Consider the following 6,000-nt stretch of genomic DNA (forward strand, 5'->3'; position numbering starts at 1 on the left):
TGGTGGGAAAACTGTGTTATCCCCGGCATCCCTGGGAGCCCTTCGCTAGTGGCATTAAACAAGCACACCACCAAACAGATGATGTTGATGTAATGTGGGATACCAGACCATTTGTGAACAGTGACTAATGTCTTGAATAAAACACTCTACTCATTAAAGGAACAGATTGGCACCACCCAATCCTCAGGCCTACCTACCTTGAGCACTTACCTCAAAGAGCAGGACACATGACGAGTAAGGACCTTGCTAGGGTCTGTGATGGGTAGAACAAAACATCCATGTAAATCTGGTGGCTATGTACGCTGTCATTTAGTATACATTGAAACCACTGTCATTGTTTTGAAAAGCAGTCATGTAAGAAGAAAATATGGAATAACTATTTATTTTTATTTATTTATTTATCTATTTATTTCTGAGACAAGGTTTCTCTGTATATCTCTGGCTATCCTGGATCTCTTTAGGCCAGGCCTTGAGCTCACAGAGACCTGCCCATCTCTGTCTCCCAAATGCTGGGATTCAAAGGCATACACCACCACTGCCCATCATGGGGTAATTTTTTTCCACTCTGAAAAAGGCAATGTTTTACAAAAAACATAAGCTGCAAAGAAATATTTTGTAAATAGAATGAACTTCCGATTAAGAACTTCTATTCACCAGATAACGGCACCAACAGTGTAAACAGGTAATCTACAGAGCAAAGTCACCTTACAGTATGTATATACTGCTGAGTGGTCTTTTCTGCCCTAAAAAATCTTTACATATCCTAGCAGGAAGTCCATATATATATATGGTATATATATGTATAAAGATTCTTTGGGCCGGAAAAGACTACTCAGCAGTTAAGAGCATGTGCTGTGCCGGGCAGTGGTGGCGCACGCCTTTAATCCCAGCACTTGGGAGGCAGAGGCAGGCGGATTTCTGAGTTTGAGAGTTTGAGGCTAGCCTGGTCTACAGAGTGAGTTCCAGGACAGCCAGGGGTACATGGAGAAACCCTGTCTCGAAAAACCAAAACAAAAAAGAGCATGTGCTGTTCTTGCATCAGGCAGCTCACAACTGCCTGTAATTCCAGTTCCAGGGAATTTGACACCCTCTTCTGGACACTACAGGCACTACATGTACCTGCTCACACCTGCTCACACATGCACATACACATGCATACATATACACATATATACACACATACACACACACATCATACATACATACACAGTCTTTAACAAAAAAGGAATTTTGTTTTGTTTTGTTTTTCGAGACAGGGTTTCTCTGTGTAGCCCGGGCTGTCCTGGAACTCACTCTGTAGACCAGGCTAGCCTCGAACTCAGAAATCCGCCTGCCTCTGCCTCCCAAGTGCTGGGATTAAAGGCGTGCACCACCACCGCCCAGCAAAAGGAATTTTTTTAACCAGGCACATACCTTTAATATCAGCACTCAGGAGGCAGAGGCTAGCAGATCCATGGTTTCAGAATCAGTCTGGTCTACAAAGAAAGTTCTAGACCAGCCAAGGAAACATAGTGCAACTGTGCTGGTAAGATGGCTCAGTTGACAAGGTACCTGCTATGAAAGCTTGACAATCTGAATTTAGATCCTGGTTCTATCTTCGAAAACCCAGAGATGGTGGCATCCGCTTGTAATGACAGCTCAGGGGAGCAAAACCAGAAGATCCTGGGTTCAATGGGCTGTCGACCCAGACTACTAGGCAAGTTCCAAGATATAGAACCTGACTCAGAAAAGTGGTCAATGCCAACAGAACGCCACCTGTGGTTGACCCCTGACCTCCACATGCGTGAAATTATGTCTAGACTTTAGCTAATTTCAATGATATTTCCTAGGTTGGGGCTTGGGTCCTAAAATTAGGAATACGGTTATTCTGAGAAAAAGCTATTGATTCCTGTGTAGTTGAATTTGTAAACTGAGGATCTTGTTTTCTACACACAATATTGTCATGGTTATATTAAAAAAATACATATGAATTCTACAGTAAAGAAGTGACGTCACCACTCTCCGTAGCCCCTGTTAAGTGATTCTGTTCTCATTGGCAGACATTCAGGGGTGGAGTTGTTTGTCTCTTCATTTGTGACAGATAGACCTTGAGCATGCTATGCAGCCAAGGATAAATTTAAACTTCTTTTTAAAAATTTTTAATATTTTTTTTCAAATTTTTGTGTATGTCTACATGAGTGTATATTAATCAAGCTAAGATCAAACCAGGGCTTTTACACACTAAGCTAACCTTCTACCAAGTGAGTTACATCCCCGTCTCTCCCTTTGTTTGAGACAGGGCCAGGTAACTTCCAATTCCTGCTCTGATCACTCTGCCTCTCAAATACTGGGATTACAGACATGTATTTCCATACCTAGTAAGTTCTCTGACAGGATTATCAAGTCCCTGGAGGTAGCAGGAGTGTGGGTGGGGGTGGTAGGACAAAACATGTGTATCAGGTGTGAGCCCCTAGGTTCAACTCTTAGAACTGAAACCTGTATCATGTCTATAACTTTTTTGCATGTGCATATGTGTATGGTGCTTCTCTGTGTGTTTTATGTGTGTGTGAACATGTGTGTGTGTTAAGTACATATGCACACATGCGTGCACGCAAAGACAGACACGCACTAGGGGAGCCTGGAATGCTAAGCACATAAGGCTGTTCTTTCAAGGGAAGGAATACATAGCCTTTTATCTGCCCAGAAGGTGCCTAGTGATCTTTGTGTTATCTGTGTGTTGAGAAATTTTCTGGCACAAGATCCTCCCAAAGACCTTTACTGTAAATTTATTTCAATCAATCTATAGAACCTATCTTGATGGGCTTTACAAAGGAAAGTTTTAATGTTACATCTACATTACACACACACACACACAGCAAGCATATATACACATAAGTTTACTCTGTTCTTCAAGGAGATATGTCAGATTTATTGTGCACATGGGATTGAGTTAATTGTCACCAGAATAATTTCCACCAAATTGCATTACGCCTAAAATAAACCACTTGTGGCCAGACTCCTGAAATTTGAACCAACAACTGTGTGCTGAGTCATGTTGAACCAAACTGTTTTCTTGCTTCCTGCTCATTGCTGCCGGCCGTGAAGATCACACGGGCCCTTAGAGAAGGACATCAAGTGTATTGCATTTAAAACACAAAGAATTTTCTCATTTCTGGGTGATTCTTACATTGCCTATCATCACTCAGAAAATGGGAAAACTCATCCTTCAACCTTTGTCTCCATGGTTAGAACTCTAAGTTCTCCTGAATTGCCAGTTTGTTCCTTTGCTGGCTTAACAATCCTTTATCTTTCCACTGGCCTCCTGACACTGTCTGGATGATACAGACTCAAGGGAGATAGCAGGTTTTAATACCTTTCCGTGCAGTTATTTTTTTTCCTTTAGAATTATTTTATTAAATCATAAACGTACAACAGCTTCTTAACTCTACACACGCACTTAAATTTTTAAAGGAAAAACATCATGTCTTATTACACCATGATCCTGGCTAATAGCCTTTCAAAACTTTTGAGAAAAAATCTTGAAAAAGGTTTCCCATGTCACCTGAAACTTACAAATGTAACATTGTCAAAGAAGGAATGCTTCTACACTCTTACAAAGACCACTAGAAAAAAACAACAATTTAAAAGCTAAGAAACTGTCTCAAAGGCATTTTTTTTTTTACAATCCTTCCTCCAGAGTAAGGTGATGCTATTAAACAATCCAATCCGTTCACAAAATGGCTGTCTGCATCTGCTTCTGCCATATCACTGCATATTTATGCATGACTGAGAGTTTCCTTACCATTGTTATGGCGATAACCTGAAGCTGTCCTGTTACCTCTGGGCTCTCATCCTCTCCTATTTATACAGTAAAGCCCATGGTAAGTAGGAAGAAGCTCAATATCAGCTCCTTCCACCATATCCCCCATTTCCTCCAGGACCATAGTTCCCTCCACCATATGGTCCCCCCATGTTCCTGCTACCACCAGACTTTCTACTCTTCATTGGACCCTAGTTAGAAGGTTGCTGATTATAATTTCCAAAATCGTTGTAATTTCCACTTCCATAATTTCCTCCTCCATAGTTGTCATAACCACCTCTGTTGCTCCCACCCTGGTTGCCGTATCCAGGTCCTCCACCACCATATTCTCCTCTTCCTCCTCCATAACCAGGGCTACCTCCAAAATTGCCACCTGCAGGTCCTCCTCCATAGGCATTATAGCCATTCCCAAATCCACGTCCACTTCTGTATCCATAAGAGCCCCCCCCCCCAAACTTGATTCCTGGTTCTGGTCCAAAATTGCCACCGCCACCACAAGAATCCCCAAAACCAAAGTTTCCTCCTCTTCCACTCCTAGAACTTTGGACTTCTTGCATTTCTTGTCTAGACAATGCCTTTCTAACTTCTGCATTGTGACCATTTATGGTGTGATATTTTTGCAAGACAATTTTAGCCACAGGATCACGGTCATCAAAAGTAACAAAGCTAAAGCCTCTGTTCTTTCCAGATTGCCTATTGGTAATTATTTCAATAGTATCAATTTTTCCATATTCTTCAAAGTAATCTCTAAGGTGGTGTTCCTCAGTATCCTCCTTAATTCCACCAACAAACAGCTTCTTCACAGTCACATGGGCTCCTGGTTTTCCAGACTCCTCTTGCTACAGCACGTTTTGGCTCAACCACCCTGCCATCAATGGAATGAGGCCTTGCAGCCATGGCAGCATCAACCTCGGTCATGGATGAGAAAGTTACAAAACCCAAATCCTCTTTTGCTTGCACTGTGTGGTCCCTCATAACCACACAGTCTGTGAGCTTTCCCCATTGCTCATAGTAGTTTCCCAAACCTTCTTCTGTGGTTTCAAAGCTTAAGCCACCAATAAAGAGCTTACGGAACTGTTCCTTTTCTCTCTCCATCGTGGACTCAGTTGCTTCAGTCGGATTTCCCGCAGCCGAGGGAGATGAGAAAGACCTCCGCGGACTGACACGCACGGGACTCATCCTGATGCTGGAGTGAGAGCAGCGGGTGGGTGGCCAAGAAACTGCGCCGCACGGAGCACCTGCACACGGGACTGGCACGGTTGCTACTGCCCCTGTGGAGTTTCTTTAATAGGATTATTCATCCACTGCTCCAATGTTGACCTTGTCCAAATCCTGAGCTTGAAAGTTGTTTCATTTCTTTTGAAGTTCTTAGGTTGTTGAAAGTTGACAAATTCAAGTCCATAGCATTCTTTTCTAGAATAAGTCAGTGGAATAAAATACAGACATGGTTGCAATGAGCTGCATTCAATCTCAAGGAAACCAGATGATCTTAAGCACCTCTGAGGGAGAACCCAAGGGGTGCAGACAGACTCCCTGTCAGGGGTTCTACAGAGTCACATCCCCGTTCCAGCCCTGTCACTCTCTGCATATATTTCACCTTAGTAGAATAATTTCACTTAAAAAATTGATTTGACGCAGGCATGATGCTATCCACCTGTAATCTTAGCTTTCAGGATGTTAAGGCAGGAGAGTAAGTTCAAGACCATCCTAGACTGGCTACATAACAATTTCCTGTCTCAAAAACACGGCAGCGGAAAAAATTTGTGGGGTTGCACTGTGCTACATGCGTTAAGCATTTATTTATTAATTGTCCAAGCCAGCTCAGTCAGTCAACAGGGTCTCCAGGGCAGGAGTGAGGATTAAAGAAGAAGGCTATTGGACAACACTGTAACACGACCCCAGCCAGTGCTGAGGCTGATGAGATTTTTTTTCAGTCTGCTTTTATATCATTCTAGGTACATACAAAGAATATGGTCAGTGCTAAGACATAAACAAGGTAATCAAGGAACAAGTAGGATAATAATCAAAAGAAACAAACAAGGCAATAAACAAAGTCTCTTGGTCACTGGGCTTTATCCCTTGGTCACTGAGTATATCAGAATGACTAAGATACAAGCAATACAATATACTCCTTGGCTGTACTTACCTTGAGTCTACTTCCTTGTCCTAGCCCAATGCCAAATTTCTGCCAAATTCCTAGA

The 6,000-nt window shown here is 42.4% G+C and overlaps 1 pseudogene; it reads right to left on the reverse strand.

Annotated features, from left to right (window-relative positions):
* Positions 1–3,867: 3,867 nt before the first annotated feature.
* On the reverse strand, positions 3,868–4,919 carry LOC114626916 (annotated as a pseudogene).
* Between the last annotated feature and the right edge of the window lie 1,081 nt (positions 4,920–6,000).

The sequence above is a fragment of the Grammomys surdaster genome, unplaced genomic scaffold (genome assembly GCF_004785775.1).
Source record: "Grammomys surdaster isolate TR1022 unplaced genomic scaffold, NIH_TR_1.0 241, whole genome shotgun sequence".
NCBI lineage: Eukaryota > Metazoa > Chordata > Mammalia > Rodentia > Muridae > Grammomys > Grammomys surdaster.